Source organism: Petromyzon marinus, chromosome 17, assembly GCF_048934315.1.
Source record: "Petromyzon marinus isolate PM22_M1 ecotype Great Lakes invasive population chromosome 17, UKy_Petmar_22M1.pri1.0, whole genome shotgun sequence".
Lineage (NCBI taxonomy): Eukaryota > Metazoa > Chordata > Hyperoartia > Petromyzontiformes > Petromyzontidae > Petromyzon > Petromyzon marinus.
In genome coordinates, this window is record NC_133683.1 from 417,999 (window position 1) to 443,003 (window position 25,005).

The following is a 25,005-nucleotide window of genomic DNA, read 5'->3' on the forward strand; positions in this document are numbered from 1 at the left end:
GCAGTGCATTTGTCTGCGTGGTTGTTGATACTGCGAAGGGGCAGTGGTGGCTGCTGAAGTGCGACTTCTGGAGCTTCTTTCTCCTCCTCCACACATTATTTTAAGTGCACCACAGTACTTACAATAATTATTAGTCCATCTGTGGGTTGTATGAATGTCTCCTAACGCCGTGTTGGTCACAGGAAGTATTTGACTATACTTCACCATTCCTGGTGGGTGAGGGCTGGGGAAAGCCCTCCGATTCTATCCACCACACGGGGAATGTTAACAACACGCACTGCGCTTCTGGTCAAATAACTCGCACGGCATGGCAAGGCCCTCATCCAGCAGTGGATGGACCAGGGCTGCCCACGCTGCCTGCGTTGTGTTTGTGAGCGAGGGTGTGGGGAGCGGTGGCGCAGCGGTTAGCGCTACGCTGCGCTACGAACCCGGCGACCCGAGTTCGATTCCCGCTCACGGCCACCAACACCGGTGACGATTATCTGAACAGGTCTTGGGCCTCCCCTAGGTCGACTCGGCCTCAAATGAGTACCTGGTTGCGGTGTGTAAACATCGCCAATGGGGGAGACAAAGGCGGCCGGGCGTGGTGCTGGCCACCCACCCCCTCGTGTGCCGTGCCGGCCTTCGTAGGTGCTCGCTAACAGCACTTGCCCCTACAGTCTGTTAAGGGTTCACTGGGGATCTTTGTTTTTGTTTGTTAGTCTGTGTGAGTGAGTTACTTTGTGAGTTCATGTGAGTTACTCCGAGTCTGTGAGTGTGTTACCCGGTGAGACTGAGTTGAGTGGGAGCGACTGTGAGTTACTGTGTAAGTCTGTGAGTGTGTGAGTTACTCTGAGTCTGTGTGAGTCTGAGTGAGTCTCCGAGTGTCAGAGTGAGTGACTCTGTGAGTCTCTGAGTGAGTGACTCCGTGCGTCTCTGAATGTGGCTCTGTGAGTCTGTGGCTCTGAGTCTCTGAGTGAGTGACTTTGTGAGTCTCTGAGTGAGTGACTGTGAGTCTCTGAGTGAGTGACTGAGCGTGACTCTGTGAGTCTCTGAGTGCGTGTTACTCTGCGAGTCTGTGTGTGTCTCAGAACTAGTATGTGAGTGTGAGTCTGTGTGTGAGTTACTCTGTGAGTCTGTGTGAGTGAGTCTGTGAGTCAGTCTGTGGGTCTCCTTGAGTGAGTGTGAGTCTGTGTGAGTGACTGTGATTCTCGGAGTGACTCTATCAGTCTCTTGAGTGTGGCTCTGTGAGTCTGAGTGAGTGACTCTGTGAGTCTCTGAGTGTGGCTCTGTGAGTCTGAGTGAGTGACTCTGTGAGTCTCTGAGTGTGGCTCTGTGAGTCTGAGTGAGTGACTGTGAGTCTCTGAGTGTGGCTGTGAGTCTGTGGCTCTGTGAGTCTGAGTGAGTGACTGTGAGTCTCTTGAGTGTGGCTGTGAGTCTCTTGAGTGTGGCTCTGTGATTCTAAGTGAGTGACTGTGAGTCTCTGAGTGTGGCTCTGTGAGTCTAAGTGAGTGACTGTGAGTCTCTGAGTGTGGCTCTGTGAGTCTGAGTGAGTGACTCGTCATCACCATCGTCATCAACATCATCATCACCGTCGTCACCATCTTCATCACCACCTCCATTACCCAGGTGCCATGGGGTCGACACGCTGAGATGGGATGGGTGGCCAGCACCACGCCTGGCCGCCTTTGTCTCCTCCCATTCACCGAACCTGGATACTCATTTTAAGGCAGAATAGACCTGGGATGGGACCGAGATTGGTTCAGATACTCGTCACCGATGTTGGCCGTGAGTGGGAATAGAACTCGGGTCGCCGGATCCCGTCGCACGGTGCGCTAACCACTTCGGCACCGCTCCCCATGTAATCCTCACTTCAAGCACACACCTCATCACCGACACAGCTTCCACATCGTCATATCCACCACTCCTCCCCCAGCCCCATCGCTTACCACACTCTCACCCTTTCCCTCTCCACAATGCCGATGCACCTCACACTCCCCACACCTCCCATGCTCCCACCAGCAGCTTCCACTCCCGATGACGCCTCCTCACAATACCCCTTCACTCCCTCCCATCGGACCGCCGTTCTCAAACTATAACTTTTAAACGAAACTATATTTTGATTTAAAGCTTTCGTGAATGCAGGGATTCATATTCTTGGTTCTTTCGGTAAAGTCACGTAGAAGGGAAACAATAAAATAATAAAAATATAAAACAATACAATTCTCACGACGTTTCGACTGCAACACAAGCAATCATCATCACCTGATGATGATCATCATCACCTGATGATTGCTTGTGTTGCAGTCGAAACGTCGTGAGAATTGTATTGTTTTATATTTTTATTATTTTATTGTTTCCCTTCTATGCGACTTTACCGAAAGAACCAAGAATACAAACTATATTTTTTATTTTACTAGTTTGAGGCCCCACTGAGCTATGGAGCTATTTTTCAGAAGCAACCTGGCTATCACAAATGTTATCTTCAACGAAGTGGCTTATCCCGTGGAAATTTATAGAGGCCAAATACTCTAAACGCGTGATGTTTATTCTAAATGTGGTGAAAGAGACATGCAACCTCAAAATATACAGCAGGCGACAGGGTCCGGATTGAATCCACGGCCTCCTGCGTACCAGGCGAAGTAGTTAACATTGCCACTGTGGTGCCCTGTGGTCACGTGAGGCCTACCACTTCTGAATGGCTTGTGATGCATATTTGAACATTACTGCAAGCATCTTAGCCTCATTCATTAGTCAAGTATTCGAAGGGAATATTGTCATTTGGTAACGCTATTTCAAATGTCGCTCATTAAACGTTCAATTTTAATGCAATGCAATTGAGGAACTTTGTGGAGTCTTGTCGTGGTCTGGAGCTGTGGTTGTTGTGTTGCTACCTTGCCCAAGATTGCATTGGTTGACAAATTGGCAGGAATGTATGTACTTTGTATTTTTAGCAATTTGCTTACATTTTCTCCATCTTGCCTCTCATCGGTTTTGGAAATAGCTCGCTGACCCTCCCCTACTGGACATATGTGAAAAAGATCTTCATAGCTCATCGGATTCCTCCAGGATATAAAATAGATTCTGATTCTGATTAATCAGTGGCGCTGCGAACAACCTATTCCCTCTATTGCTGCGGGAATCTGCATCCACACATGATCAAGCACCCCTGTCGAATGCAATACACATGGTTCCTTTGTCATAGGCATGTAATTCTGCAAATGTGCAGAAATGTCTACCGTATGCGACTTACTCCAGACAAGGTTAGACTATTAAACGTGACCTGTTGTGACACGTCTAATGTGTATTGTGTGGCCGTTAGCACAGAAAGATGCATCTGGTAATGTCCTAATGGACCAAAAATAGTAAAAAGGAGGCTGGGTCTGTGTTGTTCAGAGTGACCACCATATACAGACTCTTGTACGTACAAACGAGTTCGGTTCCATAGGTCTGTTCGTAAGTCGATTTCTTCGTGAGTCCAACTTTACTCCCGTCGATTTCAAACACGTTTTACGACTTGTACACTAAACACGGGGAATGGCTTTAACAGTTGCCTCTGGTTCTTCACGTTCTGCAGATGTAGATGCCACCATCACCACCTATTGTGCGGTGGTTGAACTTGCGACTCTCGGTCCGAACAGGAAACTGGACATACGGACAGGTTTGATCATATCTCTGAAAGTTCGTAAGTCGAATGTTCGTAAGTAGAGGAGTCCCTGTGTAGTGGCATAGAATCGTAATGTAACAGCATAGCGCCTGCTGCTGGCAGGGAAAGGGATCTGAGGCTTACGGCCCTGACGTCAGCAGGCCAGGTTATACACAAGAGGGGGATCTAGGGAAAGGTCGCAGAAGGGGCACTGAATTCATAATGATACAATAATTCAGTTACACTGTACAAGTGTACAGCACGTCAGATCATTACATGGCCTAACCCTGGTTGGAAACACCGTGGGAGTGAAGAAGAAGATTGATTAATAATCATTATTTACATTTGTAAGGTGCATTTTATCCGTATGCCACCAGACTTAACTTGGAGTGTCTAAATTCTCTTTGCCCACCAGAATGAATAGACCTCATCTTTCCCACCCCTGCAGACTTGGCATTAAAGTAGATACATGCTAATGTTTACAAAGTAACGGGCTCTTGACCAATTTCATTTCCACATAAATCAATCATTTGGAAATAGGCCCCACTATACCCCACCGACTACAGCACTCTGATCTTGCCTCCTCGTTTTGCCTCTTCCACCTGCCTCATGCTCGTCAGCACCGCCTTTCGTGCAGCCATGCGGGTGTGAGGTCATCATCACGAGAGGCCGTGCACTTCATCGTTCGCACGCGGCGGAGGAACCACTGAAGTCAAACGTTTACATACGTGCGGTTTAGTGGGGCCATTTCCGAGCGAACTCGGTTTTAAAGTGTTTATCGTTGAATGTGGAAGGGTTTGGGTTAGTTTTCGGGTTACCACCTTTTCCACTATGGAGATCAAACCCAGACCTATGTTTCAGTCGGTCTAGGTCTGTCAACAACCATGCAGTAGTAAAGTTCAGCACAGTACCGGTACCAGATCTCGGTACAAATTAATTCATGCCACCCAAACACAGATGCCAATTCACAGACTGTCTCGGCTGGACCGGGACAGGAGGTAACCCAAGGGTAGTGGGAGGATAACCGCTTTGTGAGCTATTTGTAAGTAATGCGTTTAGAGTATTTGGCTACTATAAATTTCCACGTGATAAGCCACTTCGTTAAGCTATAATTTGTGGCCAGGTCGCTTCTGAAAAAGAGCTATATAGCTCTCAATGGGCCTTACCTGGTAAAAAAAAAAAAGTTTACTTTAATGGTATACATACTTGAATTTTACTGCGGATGTTTTAAACATGTCCTGTCTAACTGTCAACTTTGTTTGAATTTCAGTGGGAGAAGATGCTTCTCACACAGACGTTAAAGCAGGTACCAGAGTCCACCTGAAGCTACTGCAGTGTGCGCCTCATATAGGATTCCATCCATTACTGTTGGTGCGATGGTTTGGATTTTCAAGTTGAAATCTCCTGGTTCATTTTATTTTTACCCAGGCGACAACTCAATTGTCAAGGGTAGTCCTGTTTGGAAGAGGCATCCATGTCTCTTGAGTTCCACATCTTGGAGAGGATGTGATTAGTCAGCATCGATGCCAGTTTAGTTGGTGTCACGCATCATGCGTGCATTCTTAAATTACTGACGCTGACTGAAGACTGAAGATGCAAGTGTGCCATCTGACAATGATAGTTATGAAGCCATTTTTTGCCATTGCCAATCTTCCTTTGTGCTCTGTCAGATTCTGGGATAACACGGCCTTGGTGAAGTCCCCTGGACTTGTGTAATTTCTGTATCAATTTTTTTGTTTCATTTTGAAATCTCTGCTCCACTTCCTTCAATTGCATCCATCTGCACCTCCGATTAGCACGGCTGGCTGACGTACGGCGCGAAAGAGGTTCAACGCACATACCTACAAGGAGTGTAAATTCATACGGTGCCAGAAACTCTGCACGAGTTCGTGCCGCGTTCTCCCGATGGTGCCGTCGATGTTTGTCCAGCGACAAGCCATTCGTTGCCACGCGCGAACCTGTCTCACCTCCACAATCACAGGGCCGAGTGCGTGACGTGTCCGGCAAGCCGTGTGATGTGTCTGCGGATGATAATCTTCAGCAGAGGCCTGTGCCTTCTCCCACAGACGCCGCGCAACTGACGCCGCTCCCAGCGCCGCCGACCTCTGCTTCCCCGGCCACGGCCACGGGGAGTTCCTCTCCTCTGCTGGACACCCCGTGTGCTGGACCTGCTGCTCCACCACACTTGCCTGCCCACTACACAGGCACAAAGAGGTACGGGCAGAACTAATGCATAAATGCTTTCAACATAAGTTGGAGAGAGCTGAGCCTTTCTAGGAATTCGGCAATGCTTTCCCACATGTGACTGCTCCGGATATATGACTCGAGAGCATGTAGGTTTTGCTTGCAGGCCACACACACACACATGAATGATGTGTTTGGTATTATCTCATGGAAAATAATAAGTTGCACAAGGGCCAGGGTCATGCCCCATTCATTCTGAACGATTAAACCAAACTGACCCACGTTCACACACGAGAGCAGAGAGGTTGGCTGCAGAGTGATGCACACGAAGAACGCGTCACTGTGAAAGAGTTAGAAGGTTCCCCTTCGTACCTTCTTACTCTCCCTCCCACCCCCCTCCTTCCGGTCAGGTGATTTTGAAGTGTCGTCGTAGTCACGCGAGGACGTGGACCGAGACAGCACGTGGAACCAGTGGCTGCGCTCCGAGATCCCGGGGCTCTTCCTGCTGGCCCTGCACACATTTACCGTGAGTCGGTGCAGATGTGGCCTCGCGATTGGGGCTGCCACCTGTCCGCGTTTGACCCCCGGACAGTGTTCGGGTGGCAGCAGGAATTGATTTGTGTCGAGATCTGGTACCCCGGGTATGGCTATGGTTAATTTTATCACCGTGAACTGCACAGTTTTAACAATAGACCTGGTCTCGCTGAGAAATGTGCCTGGGTTTGCTCTGTCGTGGAAATGGTGGCAACTGTACTTGGGGCATCGGCACGTGTATTCGCGCTCCGGCTCCATTTACACCGAGAGTCACGTGCTTGTCTCGTGTGAGGAGTGGTGGTGTGGCTGTTAAGGGGGCATCCATTTAGTATGTATGAATGGAGGGGGGAGGAGGGGTTAACCCAAATGCGTACGCTTGCGTATGGGGGGGTCTACTGACAATATGTAAGCCGACTGCAATTGCATGAATCTGCCCATCGCAGTGACATGGGGAAGTAATTTCTTCCGACAAAGGCGTTCTATGACCTTTTAAATCGTACTCAGGTTTGAGAACGGGGACAGTTTGCATTCATGATCCTGAATCATGACAATTCCTTGACTCTCCGGCAGTGGTGAATCGTTCCAACCATCAGTAGGAATCGTGTATATGTGTGTATGTGTATGCACAGCTGTAGCCATTGGCTTCTGTTAAGGTCATGTACGTTTATTTTTTATTTCGTGGAATATCATTTGCTGTACTCCACGTGGTGAGTGCTTTGTGTAGATAGGAATCATGTTATGTAGAGAATATAAATCTAATTCAGTACCTCTATATGTCTCCCACAGACGAGCGGGGAGACAGCAGCCAGGCGGTGAGCCGGCACTCCCAACAATCGCCCAAGCTCTGCGGTTCTCTTTACATTCCGATATTTGCAGCCACTTACTGAGTGTTTACATGTGGGGGGAAACCAGTACACTCGCAGAAAACGAACGAATGTGAGCAAGGAGGCAACGTTCTATCCCGTGCAGATGGAAAGGATTCCACAGTTGTGTTCCACTGCCTCCTGGCAAGCCAGGGTATGACTCATCCTCGATGCCCACCAGAAGGGAGATTGCACACTTGCAATTTAATTCCCTGAGATTATTTATATCACGGGGTAGGCAGTGACAAAGCCCCTGACTCACTTAACATGAACATGCGGTCCAGTGCATTGTACGTGCGAGGATACTCGCTTTCCACAATGTATGAAAGTGTGTTCAACTTGAATCTTGACTTAAAGCTTTCGTGACTGCAGGAATTCATATTTTTTGGGTCTTTCGGTAAAGTCACGTAGATAGAACAATAAAATAATAAAAATAAGTGAATACAAAATAATAATAAAAATATCACGACGTTTTCATCACAACACAAGCAATCTTCATCATTTTTCTCCTGATGACGATTGCTTGTGTTGCGATCGAAACGTCGTGATATATTTTTCTTTTTTATTCACTTTATTTTTATTATTTTATTGTTCTATCTACGTGACTTTACGGAAAGACCCAAAGAATATGTGTTGAACTTCTTTCGCAGTGTACGTAGCCAACCGTGCTAATCTGTGGTACATTAACACCTTGCCACAAATGCCCTGTTGCTCATGAGCACACCGACTCAAATGAATCAGGCGCAAGGTTTGCGTGATTAATTCTTACAAAGTGGGGTCTATAATGAACAATATGGCTGAAGCTCGAGTTCTATTCATTTAAAACCAAACGTGTGTCTTACCAACCATACCTGGTGTTTGCACACAGATACAGATTATGGGCGATGTGTTCTACACCATTCGGAATGCGCTATTGCAATGTGCAGCCACAGCTGCTGCAAAAATATTTGTCTCGGTTTGATCCACTGAACAATATCCACTGACCACACCGCACGCGCAACAATGATATAACTATGAACAAAAATATGAATAAATTAGGATGGTTTATTAAATATATTGCACGTAAGAAAATACAGCAATAGACGTAAAAATACATGGCAGTTTAACACGTAGGCTTTCGCGACAAATATCCATAATACAGGTTTTATGGGTTGGATCGCGTAAATATGTCGTTAAACCCGCCACCACCCGACAGCCAACTAGTAAGGGTTGTCACGTAAACAGAACATGCCAATTCATCACTAGTACAGCACACCGGTGTGTGGTGTGTTGGAGAGCCAAGCCACAACATTTACTATCAGAGTACGACGTTTCAGTAATTACAACTAGCTTCATCAGGCAACACAAGGTTTGGGAGAAGTCCACCTGTTTAATTCCTTATATAGAGGCGTAGATGTGATGACAACACTTGTGCTCTCTTTGAGCGCAAAGTGGGGGGGGGGGGATTAATGAATCAACGTACATTATACATGCACATTATGCTACCCCATTAATCTTGTAGTTAGTGTCCATTGTGTGTACTAAAATAGCCGTACAAACGGTAATTTGATTATTCTCTTCCATGCAGCACTAAGTCGGTAGCTATCCAAACGATTGCAGTTATTTTTATTTCTTTAAATTTCGATAGATTCTGTAATTAGTCTTGGCCAGTAGTAACAAGTTTTGCACAAAACTTCAACATTATCAAAATCAATTGAGTGTCTTTGTGGGCACGCGTGTTCTGCTACTGCTGACAGTTGTATTTGTGAGCATTTCATATTTCTGTGGTGTTCTTTTAGTCTCGTGCTGATCATTCGTCCTGTTTACCCAACATCGCATTTGCCACAAGTGTAATTAATCCGGTACACACCTTCTGTTGATAGCATCAGTAATAGAACAGCAAAGAAATATTCAATAGTCCTTTTCGTAGGTTTCCATATGCCTTCTGAATTTGCCTGGCTGATCAAAGTTTCGACCGCAGATGCCATTGGTCAGGGGTCTCTTTGTCTGTTCTCATGTGGGACTCTAGGCATGATGGCAGTTGGAATGCTTTCCCACAGACTTGGCAAGACATTTGTTTTCTCACTCTAGTGACTATGGGAGTGAGGTGGAGTGAGGTGGAGTCGAGACGGGCGCTGGTCAGGCGTGGCGTTTCCCAGCAGGCGCCTTCGTTCCATGCGCGGTCGCTGTGATAGCAATAACTTCGTTGCACGCAGGTGCGCCCTTTGCAGAAGGTGGCATTGTCTGCAACTCTGCCTCCTCACCACCAGGACTCGACAAGCTGCTGCTGCTGTTGCTGGTGCCATCCATGGCAAAGGCAATTCTTCCAGCACCATGACTCGCAGCCGAGTAGCTCTGACACACCTTCAACACCGCATTGGCAAAATTGCCGTCATTCACCATGCCACGTGCGCCCCTTGAGTTCTTTCCGTGGGTTACTCCATATGCCTTCTGAGTTTGTAGGGCCGATCAAAGCTTTGATCGCAGATGTTGCAGCTTTGACCACCGGTCTTGTGCATTCCCATGTGGGACTCTAGGCACCATGCCAGTTGGAATGTTTTTCTGCAGACGTCGCAAGAGATTCGTTTTCTCACTCTAGTGACTCTATCAGATTCTAGTGACTCTATCGGATTCAACACCGCATTGGCAAAACTGCCGTTATTCACCAAGCCTGGTGCACCCTTTATCATGTAATACTTTTCGTGGGTCTTCAAATGCCTTTTGAATTTTCCTGGCTGATCAAAGCTTTGTCCGCATATGCCGCCCCATTGATCACGGGTCTCCTTGTGCGTTCTTACGTGGGATTCTAGGCACCATGCCAGTTGGAATTTTTTCCCACAGACGTCACAAGAGATGAGTTTTTTCGCTCTTGTAACTCTACCGGATTGAGGTGGGGTCGAGACGGGTGCTGGTGAAGTGCCATCGATGGTAAAGGCAATTCTCCCAGCACCACCATGACTCGCAGCGGAGTTGCTCTCGCACATCTGATACAAAAGACAAAGATCACGCGCATGACACCCGTGTCACGAGTGTACTCACAAAGGCATACTTAAGGTGGCATGAGATTCATTACAACAGATTCATTATAACAGAACTCCTCAATAGTGCAGATCCTATCATCTACTATTTTACTCCTTATCCACCAAAATAAGTACTCTGGTTCTTTCGGTAAAGTCACGTAGGTAGGAAAAATAAAATAAAAAATAATATATCACGACCATAAATGACGTCACGCGATTTTGGACGATTTTTGACCCCCCCCCCTCGTCACACGGCGTCACAAAAAGTCAGACCCCCCCCCCCTCAAGTATGACGTCACAAAGCTCTGCCCCCCCCCCAAAAACATATTTTCATTTTGAAAATAAAACATGCTTCAAATCGCTTTAAACTATTGTCATTGTATTTAATGTGGCGCTGCACTCTGATGTTGTAGGAGAAAACATTTATTAAAAAGTCTATTTAACTAAATAGAACGTGTTGTCTATATTTATGTAAAGTTGCGCATTTTGACGTGACGTCACATTTCTCAACCCCCCCCCCCTCGTCACAAATGTCTGACCCCCACCCCTCCCCAGGTGCGTGACGTCATTTATGGACGGCCCCCATCGCCTTACAACGCGAACTCGCGCTTGCAAACTGAAACCGCGGAACTTTTTTCGTTCAGCAGCGCGATCCTCCGTGAGATGTAATGAGTCGGCCTCGCGCTGTGAGTGAGTGTGAGTGAGACAGCATCGTCCCCCACTCCTCCTGATGTCGAGGGTAAATGGGCGAGGTTTAGGTCTGTGACTCATGCAGCTGCAATGGCTGCTTTGTGTACGCGGTCCAGACCTCCCCAGAGACCCTGGCTGACAGAGGAGGTGTTCAGGATGGTTGAGAAAAAGCGACAGGCCCACTCTAATCATCTACAGCATCCCACGTCAGAGAATGAGGAGGCTTACCGCAGCCTTCGCTCGGAGGTTCGGAGAGCCGTGAGGCGCTGCAAGGATGGGTGGTGGTCGCGGGTTGCTGAGGAGATGGAGTCTGCCTCAATGGCCCGCGATCACAAATCCCTATTTAACTCCATCAAAAAAGTAACCTACAGCGCCACACCTATTACCATTGTAGGGGTAATCATCACTCACCACTCTGTGGGCTGGTAGCTTCCCCTTATCGTCAATAGGGGGCGGAAGCGCTATCACGCCAGGGCTAATGTCCATGGCCCAAAAAGGGGCCAACGATAAACCCTAGCAAACGGATCCTGGGACACATTCCCCGGGGCCCCGGGAGGGGGGAACCGGGGGATGATGTCACCTTCCAGAACGTTCTAGAAGGGAAGCGTGGCTAGGGCGGAGCAAGCCACGAACCAAAAGCCGGACCTCTCAGAGGTCTGGCTCAGTCATCTGCAAGCTGAAGAACGAAGACCTGGGCTGAAGATAGGACTCTGGACCCCAAGCTCCGTTGTCCTTCTAAGGGCCAGAGCTCAGTGAGCCCAGTGGTCAGGACCCACGGACCGGGTACGGTCAGGTCAAATAGCCTCTCCTATGGTCCCAGCCGGAGGAAGGGTAACGGGGTACCCAGTGATAGGGCCCTATAATCCGGAGGCCATACCTCCCCAGGGATCGGATAAAGGGACCGATATACCCTTTGTGTTAGGGACTTGTAAGGAAGACAATAAATATCGTGTTGTCTCATCAGAATTTTATTCGTCAATTTATACCCACTACATCATTAGGGGAACGAAGGGTGATCCAATCTCCGACCCCCAGCGACAGGTTTGCAGATTTGCTGAGCATTTCTGTGAGGTCCTGGGGGAGGGGGAATCCCTCAGCCTAGAAAACATCATGGGACAAAGTGGGGATGACCCTGCTGAGGATGCGGTGCCTCAAATATTGGAGGAGGAAGTCACCCTCTGTGAGTGGCTGGCTGAGGTACCATCCGTTGAGGAAGTACTGAGGGCGATCCAGAGTCCGAGAAAAGGAAAGGCACCGAGCAGAGATGATCTCCAAAGCGAAATGCTGAGGGAGGGTGGCGTTTGTGCGTAGACTGCCCTACATGACATTATAACAACAGTCTGGGCCACTGGACGGGTTCCGCAGGATTGGAAGGATGCCCTGGCGGTCCCCCTCTTTAAGAAGGGGGACCGCACAGACTGTAACAACTACAGGGGCATCTAACTCCTCAGTGTGCCGGGAAAGGTCCTGGCAAGGATTGTTCAACATCGCCTTGCTAGGTACACTAAGGAGAGGCTTGCGGAGCCCCAATGTGGTTTCAAGAAAGGGCGGTCCTGTACAGATGCCATATTTTCTGTCCGTCTGCTACAGCAGAGGTGGAGGGAATTCCAACTAGACCTACATCTCTGCTTTATTGACCTGGTTAAGGCCTATGATACCATCAGTAGGCCTGGGCTCTGGGTTGTTCTTCGTGCTTTCAGAGTCCCTGACCCTCTGCTCACACTCATTAAGGACCTTCATGATGGTGAGCAGACCCGAGTAAAACTACATAGCCGGGAGTCAGAGCCATTCCCTGCGACAGGGATGTCCTCTGGCTCCAACATTATTTAACATCTATTTCGACCACATAGTTCGTGAAGCCTTCAGTAGCTGTACCAGAGGAATTTACGTCTGATACAGATACAATGGGAGGCTGATCGATGCCCAGGTGCGGTCAAGGGATGTCTCCCTATTGGTCAACCACATTATTCATAATAAAGGTTCTTTGGGTTAGATCGCGTTTATTTATAAATGTGTCGTAACCCTCCACCACCCGACACGGCCAATCAGCAAAAAAGTGTCACGTTGACAAAGACAAATAATTCACTACTTCAGCCCACCGGTGTGTTGAAGAGTTAATCCACATTTACAGTTTGAGTACGACGTTTCGCTGGTAAATACTTCCAGCATCATCGGGCAATTCGCCAGAATGGTAAAGCCCTCGCTTGCTCCCGGTTTTATATAGGGCAGCAGGGTGACGTCATCACTTAACTCATCAGGTGCAGTGATTAGAGGCGGAGGGGGGGGTGTAATGTAATTATATAATCGATTAGTAATCAGTCATTGGTTATGATTAGTAATGAGTTGTAGATTAGTAATTCTTTAAATCAAAATCATAACCAATGACTGATTAATAATCGATTATATAATTACATTACACCCCCCCCCTCCGCCTCTAATCACTGCACCTGATGAGTTAAGTGATGACGTCACCCTGCTGCCCTATATAAAACCGGGAGCAAGCGAGGGCTTTACCATTCTGGCGAATTGCCCGATGATGCTGGAAGTATTTACCAGCGAAACGTCGTACTCAAACTGTAAATGTGGATTAACTCTTCAACACACCGGTGGGCTGAAGTAGTGAATTATTTGTCTTTGTCAACGTGACACTTTTTTGCTGATTGGCCGTGTCGGGTGGTGGAGGGTTACGACACATTTATAAATAAACGCGATCTAACCCAAAGAACCTTTATTATGAATAATATTGGTCGCGAAAGCCTACGTGTTAAACCAACCACATTATGTATGCCGACGACCTGGTAATTGCTGCTCATTCAGAGGAGGAGTTGGAGGCGCTGCTGCTGAAGCTGGAGTGTGCCACTAAGAGGTGGGGCCTTACCATCAGCTCTACCAAAACGAAGCACCTGCCTGGGTATTTTGTGCCATCGGGCACTCTACCCCCACAACTCCCAATCGGTGATGGGGCAGTTGGGGAGAGAGTGGAGAGTTTTCCATACCTGGGCAGTGTGCTCATGATCGGCTCCGGTTTAACAGCAGAGGTCTCACTCCGAATTAGTCGAGCGGCATTATCTTTTCATCGGTTGTGTAACGTTGTGTGGAAGCTACCTGGTCTGTCGCTCCGCATGAAGCTTCGGTTCTTCTCGGCCACAGTCATTCCCTCCCTTCTCTACGCTTGCAAAACGTGGACCCCCCTAATGCAGCACCTTCACCGGTTAGAAACATTTAGGCTGGCCTGCCTACGATCAATCCTGGGTTTAACCAGGCTGGATTGTGTGAGGAGCTCACAAATCCTCGAAAGATCTGGACAAAGTCCCATCGGTGAGCTCCTCCAGCAGGAAAGGCTGCGTTGGCTGGGCCATGTAGCCCGCATGCCCAATCACCGCATGCCCAAACAGCTTTTGTTTGGCCGGATCGAGGGAGCTAAATGGGCGTGGCACGGACTAGAGAAGAGATGGAGTGATGTGGTACAGGAGGATTTGGAGCTGAGTGGACTTGCCAATGACTGGTACCAGCGGTGTCTCTACTGGGCAGTTGGAGGCAGTCGCCCTCCAACAACAACGGAGGGCGGAGGAGCGACGCTCAGAAAAACGAACGGAGCGTCGGGTGGCTAAAGCTCAGCAAGTTGGCACAGTAGGGGGCACAGGTGGTGCATCAGCCAGTAATCTCAGTCATCTCAATCAGTCGACCAGTGGCACCTGGGTCTGCCCCGTGACCTCCTGCCAGCCGGCGATCGACAATTCACGTAGCCTCAAGGTGCACATAGCCTGGCATAAGCGTCGTGGTGACGTCACCGCCACTTAGTGGTGCATGGCGGTTGTTGTTTTGAGACAGTAAGAGAGTGTGAGGTCGACTCAGCCTCAGATGAGTACCTGGTGCGGTGTGTCGTAAACATCGCTACTGGGGGAGACAAAGGCCGCCGTGGAGGAGAATCCTAAAATAATAAAAGCTTTTATTATAATATTATGATATTATAATAAAAGCTATACTAAAAGCTTTTTAAATAAAAAAAACAAAAAATTTTGAAATAATGAAAGCTTTTATTATTTAAAATTTATTATTTAATTTTTAAATTGGCAGAATCTACACGCCATATTCTTGGTTCTTCAGGTAAAGTCACGTAGATTTGAAAATACAAATAATTAAATTTAATTTAAAAATATAAATGATAATATTTAAACTAATAAAAGCTTTATTATTTTCAATTTATTATTTGAAATTTTAAAATACAAAAAAATAAAATACAAATAATAAATTGAAAATAATAAAAGCTTTTATTATTTTATCATAAATTGAAAATAAAAGCTTTTATTATTTTCAATTTATTATTTTAATTTTATTAACAGGTCCCTGCAGGGTGGGCTGGTAGGGCAAGTTTCTGCGCTGCCTATTGCTGATTTTACACCCAACAGCACGAGATTTCACTTCGTTAAAGTATTGAAAGGGGACGGACGGACACATTAATCTATTGCAGGCTGGTACACTCAGTTTACAACTTCGTTCCTACCAGTATTATGACTTTACCGAAGGAAGCAATAATCTGGCGTGTAGATGCTGCCATCTGCTGGCCACCATTGTTGGGTGTAGATTGTGACTTAAAACTTTCGTGACTTCAGGAATTCATATTCTTGGTTCTTTCGGTAAAGTCACGTCCATAGAAAATAAAAAAATATCAAATCAAATAAAAATGTGAAATTTTAAATAATAAAAGCAAAAAACCCACATTCATATTCTTGGTTCTTTCGGTAAAGTCACGGAGATAAAAAAAATACAATTTTAAAATATTCAATTGAATAAAAGCTTTTAATATTATTTAAGCTTTTGTTAAATTCAATTTATTATTTTAATTTTTAAATTGGCAGAATCTACACGCCACGTTGGTGGCCGGCAGGTGGCAACATCTTCACGCCAAATTCTTGTTTTTTTCGTTAAAGTCACGTAGATTTTAAAATAAAAATAATATAATTTAATTTAAAAATACAAATAATAAATTGAAAATAATAAAAGCTTTCATAATTTTCATTTTTTAAATTTTATTATTATTTTCTATCTACGTGACTTTACCGGAGGAAGCAATAATATGGCGTGTAGATGCTGCCATCTGGTGGCCAACAACGTTGGCAGGTGGCAGCATCTACACGCGAGATTCTTGGTTCTTTGGGTAAAATATAAATAATAAAGAAAAGTAAAAAAATATGATTCATGATTTAGTATTTTTTCATTTAATTCTATTATTTTCATTTTCAAATCGACGTTACTTTACCGAAAGAACCAAGAATATGGCGTGTAGATTCTGCCAATTTAAAAAAAAATTACAAATTAAAATATTAAATAAAATAATAAAAGCTTTCATTATTTTCCATTTATCTTTTGTATTTTTTATTTAATTTTATTATTTTTATTTTCAACCTACATGGCTTTACCGAAAGAACCAAGAATATGAATCTGGATTTTGATTATTATTTTCAATCTATTTTAATTTCTAAATTGGCAGCATTTACACGCCATATTCTTGGTTCTATCGGTAAAGTCACGTCGATAGAAAATAAAAAAATAATCAAATCAAATCAAATAAAAAGTGTGAAATGGAAAATAATAAAAGCAAAAAACCCACATTCATATTCTTGGTTCTTTCGGTAAAGTCACAGAAATAAAAAAAATGAAACAATATTTTGATTTTATAATAATAAATTGAAAATAATAAAAGCTTTTATTAAAAGCTTTTATTATTTTATTAAAAGCTTTTATTATTTTCCATTTAATTTTTTGTATTTTTAAATTGGCATAATCTACACGCTATATTCTTAGTTCTTTGGGTAAAGTCACGAAGATAGGAAATATAAATAATAAAAGAAAAGTAAAAATTTTAATATTTTAAAAAATATTTATTTTATTTTATTGTTTCCCTTCTACGTGACTTTACTGAAAGAACCAATAATATGAATCACTGCAGTCACGAAAGCTTTAAATCAAAATATAATAATAACAATTCATGATTTTCATTTAATTATTTTCTTTTTATTTTCAAATCTACGTGACTTTACCGAAAGAACCAAGAATATGGCGAGTAGATTATGCCAATTAAAAAATTACAAATAAAAGTAATTTTATTATTTCCGATTTCTTTTTTATTCACTTTATTTAATTATTTTTTAAATCTACGTGACTTTACCGATAGAACCAAGAATATGAATCTGGATTTTTGCTTATTATTTTCAATTTATTATTTTAATTTTTCAATCTGCAGAATCTACACGCCACGTTGGTGGCCGGCAGATGGCAGCATCTACACGCCATAATCTTGGTTCATCTTTTTTGGTTCTTTCGGTAAAGTCACGGAGCATGAGAATAAAATAATAAATTGAAAAAATAAAATAGCACAATAAAATTCTCACGACGTTTCGGCCACAACACAAGCGGGCTTCATCAGGTGAAGGGACGAGACTGTCTGGAGGACAGCGCTGGAGCGAACAAAGCCAAGCTCAGATCGAGACCTTTAAGCTGTGTGAGAAAAACAAAGCGCCTTGACAAAGGAATTAGCATTGAATTTAGCATTGAAATGGCTGAGTGATTAGCTTGTGACTGGTCACAGAAATGGCTATGTTAAAGTCAAAGCATACACATTCACAGAGGCACCTAGTAAAAATCAAACAGGAAAATTTAGCATTGAAATAACTAGGAGAATTTAGCATTGAAATAACTGAGTGATTAGCTTGTGACTGGTCACAGAAATGACTATGTTAAAGTCAAAGCCTACACATCTGAGCTATTAATAGTAACTGGGTCAGTGTCTACTTCAAATATTGTTCAGGCTCTGGAGACCTCCAAAGTTATTCGTGATGTTATACATTTGGTTCGTTTTGAGCATAATCGCGACCTTATATAATTATGACGTGATACACACGCTGAATATACGCACACAAACATCGTGTACACGTGTGTCGTGCCCTCTATTGTCCACATAGACGGCTTGTGCTGACGAGAGAACGATCTTAACGTACAATGTCGTGACATGTATCAGCCCTTTGTCGATCCAGCGTTTTGATAGAGGCCTCCCCCACACCATGCCGTTCGTGGGAGTTGTTTAACCATACTTCACCATGCCGGTCAATGCGGGTTTGGTGAAGTGAGGAGGCCCAGAAACTTGTATATGCAGATACGAGTTTGCCTGTGCTTGCATCTGCAGAATTACTTTCTCACACATCTTCAAGTGTAGTTTAATACTTCTAAAAATGCATTTATTCTTGATGATTCCATAAAGTACTGTGGTAAAAAGAAAACAACTTGATTTGAATAAATTTCCTTTTAAAGCTTTCGTGACTGCAGAGATTCATCTTCTTGGTTCTTTCGGTAAAGTCACGTAGAAGGGAAATAATAAACTAATAAAAATAAAACATAATAAAATAAAATTCTCATGACGTTTCGGCCACAACACAAGCAGCCGTCCTCAGGTGAAGAAACAGAACTGTCGGAAAGACAGCGCTCCAATGAACACTGCTAAGCTTGGCAGCGTATTTTAAGCTGGGTGGGAGGAGCAGAGCGCCTTGCCAAAAGAGTTACATATCAACAGAAAAATTTAGCATTGAAGTAGCTATGTTAATGTGAGATATTAGCAGGTTGTTAAAGTCAGAAATTAGCATGTAACTGGGAGATTAGCATGATGTTAATGTGAGGAATTAGCATGTAACTGGTCACGGAAGTAGCTATGTTAAAGTCAGAGTTTACATATCAACAGAGGCATTTAGTATATTGACGCTAAAGAACTGCAACTACTCAACTATCATACAATAAACCGATGTGAAAGAACTAAATATAAACTACATCAATATAATCAATGTACTCAATATATTCTCCACTAAGCTGAGCTACTAACAATAAGTTATTATACATTACACTTCTATGTCGCAAAAAATATTATAATATGCCTCCAAATAATATTTTTATTATAAACTGCCATAGACAGACCCCAACATTGAATTATACACTGCGTTACTATACACTACCCTATACGTTAGATTATAATAATATTAGACTTGTAATATTACACTATGTATTATTTTACCAACCCTACTGTATACCACACTGCTGTAGATTCACTATACAATTATGATACTATATATTACCAAATAAATTATATTAAACATTACACTGAGTACTTTGTTGAACAGGGAATGCTTTGAGCTTGTGGGTTGAATCCATCTGTGTGGAGTTGTGTTATTTCCCAATATGCAAGGTGGGGTCTCTCTGGGTTCCACTCACACAAACATCTCAATGCAATGGGACCTTTATGAAAATGCAGTACTTAGACTCAATGAAGCTTTCCTGGGTAACTAGTTAACATTGTAATATTAGCATGAGAGATAATGACGTTCACTTATAAGTGCCATTAATAGTACTATACTGTACTTTTAATGAAGACTATTTTACGTTGTTTTTTGTAAAAAAAAGTGTCCATTCTCAAAACTTTTTGACCGGCCCTCGTACAGAAATTATATTACAATCTTATATGGAGATTGCGAGTCAGAGTATTGTGAATAGTAGAGTGAACGTGTGGTGCCATCATTATATTGTTGGTGTGTATATACAGAAAGGCCTATTGGGTGGGTAACATTAGGAAATTGGAGGTTGTTAGTCATTGTTGTTTAGAAACAAAATATTACTTGGGTGGATAAGAGGGTAAAATCGTACATGATAGGAACTGCAATATTGTGGAGTTCTGGTATAATGAGTTGTGGTATATATGAATCTTATGTCACCTTAAGTATGCCTTTGTGAGTACACTCGTGACACGGGTGTCATGCGCGTGACCTTTGTCTTTTGTTTCAGATGTGCGAGAGCAACTCCGCTGCGAGTCATGGTGGTGCTGGGAGAATTGCCTTTACCATCGATGGCACTTCACCAGCACCCATCTCAACCCCACCTCAATCCGGTAGAGTTACAAGAGCTAAAAAACTAATCTCTTGTGACGTCTGTGGGAAAAAATTCCAGCTGGCATGGTGCCTAGAAGCCCACGTAAGAACGCATAAGGAGACCCGTGAGCAATGGTGCGGCATATGTGGACAAAGGTTTGATCAGCCATGAAAATTCAAAAGGCATTTGAAGAGCCACGAAAAGGATTACGTGATAAAGGGTGCACCAGGCTTGGTGAATAACAGCAGTTTTGCCAATGCGGTGTTGAATCCACCGTCGCCCTATGAGATGTGCTCAGTCTGCGGATTTTTAAGTCCTATTGAAATCCTGAAAACTCATGAAAGACTTCACGCACAGTTCTTGTACAGACCGAAGCCTGAACATGATTACACTTCGACAAAAGATAGCGGCGTTAAGATAAATGACATGAAATCCAATTTTCTTGAATGCTTTGGCCTAGTTCCACGTCAACAAACTGCTTCACCAGTCAGTGAGAATAAACCATACGCTGCTCTCGATCCTATTACGAGCATGAAAGTGTTGATGGCCTTGCATCAGAAGAAGAAGGAAAAGCGAAGTAGACCTAAGCCCATTAAAATAAAGAAGACCACCACCAGCGTCACCAATTGCAGCAGTAGCAACAGCCAGAATTCGGACATCAAGAGGATGGACTGCACGGAAGCAGGAGGCTGCGTGGAGCAGAGCATCCCCAAGGTGGATGAACCCAACCTGGCACCTTTAGGTACGTCCTAGTAATGCACACACTACATTTCATTTGGATGTAATTCATAATTTCACAAATTAGTTAATGTACGCATATGTTGACCATATCTGTATGCCTGCGCTGAGGAGTCTAGAGATCTGATGTGGTGCTGCTCGGATGTTGGGTTAAACCGTGAAACTCTGGGTTTCAGTCACTGAGCCATGATTAAACTGGCTTTTCATTGATGGTCTTATCCAGTTACCAAACACTTCTTCCAGCAAACACTTCTGATGTCGCGTGATGTGTAGGAAATTGCAATAACCTCCTAGTGGATAAAAAACGGTCACGAAGGGATGTCATGAGTAGTGCAATGATATCTCCTTCCACGAGCTGTTCTCTTACATGAGGTGGTTCACTGCTGTGTGAGAGTTGCACAGGGATACTTCATCTCATGACATGGAGCCAATAGCACCATTGGAAGGAAACTGAGCAAAATACATTGCTTGACAAATTCCAAAAAGGATCTATTTCTTAACTGGGGTAAATTTTACTTAAACAAGTGGGTAAATTTAGGGAACATTTTTGAATGTATAGACCGAGTCATTTCCACAATGGGAATTTCCTCTTCATTGTACTAACACCTAACTTCCATGTGTATTTACTCGTTCTATTGCAGGTAATTATTGTGTAATTAATGAGCTGTAATAGAATAATCTGGCTCAACCACCTCAATGTTAAATTATAGTTGTTGCTCTGCATCAACATCAACCACACAAAAAAGTGCAAAATGTTGGGGCTTCAAAATAAGCCCAAAAAATGTGTTCTGATATTTTTCAGGAAATCAGTATCTTGCTTTTCTACTACTTCTTTCGTACCATACGTAGCCAACCGTGCTAATCAGAGGTATTTGTTGCTGGCCATTTGGCATTTTGGGCTTTTGGGCCTGTGGTCAGCAACCGTGATTGATAAAACGTCCCATATACATAGTAATGCTATGGCATCCACTGCATGGTGATAAATAAATTATGTATTAGCGCGTGCGTGTGCTCAACGGTGGATGTCTTGTGTTCCAGAGGAAAAGCCCTTCCCGTGCAGTGACTGCTCGTACGGAGCGACGCAGAAGTCGAAGCTCAGGAGACACGTCCTGAGCGTTCACCACGTGCCCTTCGATAGCGCGCTGGACTCCGACTGCCCCAAGAAGAGAAGGCGGCTGGCTGGGTGCCGAGACCACGGCTCAACTCTGGATTTGGAGCGCGCACGATGCTCACGGAGAACTCCCTGATGATTTATTTCATCCTGAGGCTGAGGTACCACGTGTGGGGCGATGAACGCAAGGTTTTGTGCAGCGGACATTTCCATGATGAAATTTCGTCACGTTCACTGCTGCGAGGTTACATCTATTGCCGTATATTTTTAGTCAATTGCTGTATTTTATGGTATACAATATATTTAATAAATTGTCCTAATTTCATAACAAAGGTTTTTAGGTTAGATCGTGTAAGTATAAATGTGTCATAACCCTACACCACCTAACACAGCCAATTAGTAAGGAATTTGTCACGTAAACAAAACTCCACTTAGTTACTACTTCAGCCGACCGGTGTTTTGGAGAGTAAATCCACAAGATGAGTACGACGTTTCACTGGTAATTACATCCAGCATCATCGGGCGATTTGACAGAATAGTGAAGCCCTCCACCTGCTTCCGGTCTTAAATAGAGAAAGGCGATGTCATCACTGAACCCATCAGGTGCAGAAATCAGAGGCGGGGAGGGGGATTATTGAAATTATATAATTGATTAGTAATCATTTAATTAGTATGTTTCCTCTATAAGTAATGATAAATGAGAGATGTCTTCTTCCTCCACGCGTTTGTTCCACTCACGTGGGGTCCGCCGTCCTTGCCACCTTCTCCACACCGCCCCGTCCCGCGCCATCTCTCCCTCCGCTCCTCGGGCCACCACGTTCGACCGCATCACCACATCGCCCTACGTCTTCTTCTGCCTTCATCTCCTCATCTTACAATCACAATTACTTAATAATACGCTTCCAGGCCGCACTAAGCCTGTAGCTGTCAGAGAGGTTAAAATAATACAACTTTTCTCAGTTTCAATGGATTCTCGAATTAGTCTTGGCCAGTAATAATGAGTTTTACACAACACTTCATAGTTATCAAAATACATGACGTGTTCTTGTTGGCAAGCATGTACTGCAACTTCCGACAGTTATGTTTGAGAGTGTTTAACATTTATTTGGTGTTCCTTTAGTCTTACGCTTAAGTACAAGATACTATTTTTTGAATTTTGTGTACCGTGCCAAATCTTACTTAGATGTTGAGCTTTTTGCTTTTCCAAAACTCGAGCTAATTTCTCAATTACTCCCACGATACATGGTATTTTAATTGTTTAATAACCTGATTCAGCAGTATTGCTGTTCGATCTTGGTTTAGCATTCATTGCTGTTAATTATTTGAGCATTATTGTAGACATTCAATCGTAGTGTTTCTTTGACATGTTCAATCTCTCTGCCCAGACATTCACCATCTGACACTGTTTTAGCCAGATGAATGAGCATCTTGATGAGGGAGGTTTTCTGTACTGGGTGATGATGCGAATCTGCATTCAGATAGGCATCAGTATGTGTTTCCTTTTGGTAAACGCTGTGTGTTATTTTACCATTTAGGCCTCGTCCGATAAATCACCTCTCCCAAGGAAATAAGTATTTAGAGGCCACACGGGACCGGGGGGGGGGTGGGGAGTTTATCGTTGTGTCTGTTGCTGCGAGCAGATAGCGCGCAATGGAGAGCTTGCTCAGAGCGGAGCTGGGCACGGACTCGGCGAGGACGCTGGGCGCTTCGGCCGGTGGAGGCTGCATCAGCACCGGGCAGAGCTACGAGACGGGGCGCGGACAGGTGTTCACCAAGATCAACGCCAAGAGCGGGGCACCCTCCTCTACGCCTCCTCACCACCTCACCTCCTCTACCCTTCTCCTCGCCTCCTCTACGCCTCCTCACCACGCCACCTCACCACGCCACCTCACCTCCTCACCACGCCACCTCACCTCCTCACCACGCCACCTCACCTCCTCACCACGCCACCTCAACACCTCACCACCTCACCTCCTCTACCCTCCTCTTCGCCTCCTCTACACCACCCCGCATCCTTGCCTCAACCTTCATTCATTCAGCCCTGTCACTAATGTATAACTTTTTTTTAGCTGCGACTACTAGCTAATTTGTCAGTTACTCCCACGATATATGGCATTTTAATTGTTTAATAACCTGATTCAGCAGTATTGCTGTTTGATCTTGGTTTAGAATTCACTGCTCTGTTAATTTGAGCATTATTGTAGACATTCAATCGTAGCGTTTCTTTGACATGTTTAATCTCTCTCCTCAGACTTTGACCATCTGACACTGTTTTAGCCAGATGTATGAGCATCTTGTTGAGAAAGGATTTCTGTGCGGGGTGATGATGCCAATCTGCATTCAGATAGGCATCAGTATGTGTTCCCTTTCGGTAAACGCTGTGTGTGTTACTTTACCATTTAGGCCTCGTCCGAGCAAAATATCCAGGAAAGGGAGTGTGTTATTCACCTCCATTTCTATGGTGAACTGGATGGCCGGTTTTTGTGAATTAAGATGATTTAGACATTCATTCATTAAGTGTATCCTTCCCATGTCGCCAGACAACCAAAGTGTCATCTACATATCTACACCAAAAAGTGGGTTTTAATGTACTTGAAGCAAGTGCTCTTGCATCCCGGGGGTTGAGGACCCCTGTGTTAGAGGCCACACGGGACGGGGGGGGGGGGGGGGAGTTTAACGTTGTGTTTGTCGCTGCGAGCAGACAGCGTGCAATGGAGAGCTTGCTCAGAGCGGAGCTGGGCACGAACTCGGCGAGGCCGCTGGGCGCTGCGCCCGGTGGAGGCTGCATCAGGCAGAGCTACGAGACGGGGCGCGGACACGTGTTCACCAAGATCAACGCCAAGAGCGGGGCACCCTCCTCTACGCCTCCTCACCACCTCACCTCCTCTACCCTCCTCTTCGCCTCCTCTACACCACCTTGCATCCTCGCCTCAACCTTCATTCAGTCAGCCCTGTATCACTCTTTTTTCGCTGCGACTACTAGCACCACCGTGGTGAATGTTGCAGTGAACTTCCCCTCGTTGATTCCCCCCTCCACCCACGTTAAGGGACTCGGTCTACCAGACACTTTGACCGCTTCGTCTCATCCACTCCGCGTTCAACCACCGCGCCTCACTGCAGTTCACAACAACGCACTCAACTAAACAACTCGGTCACCCACTCATCTAGTCACTCACTCAATCACCCTATCACACACTCATCCAGTCACCCACGCATCCAGTCGCCCACACAATCACCCTATCATCCAGTCACCCACTAACTCAATCACCCTATCACACGTTCATCCAGTCACTAACTCATCCAGTCACTAACTCAATCACCCTATCACACACTTATCTCGTCACTAATTCAATC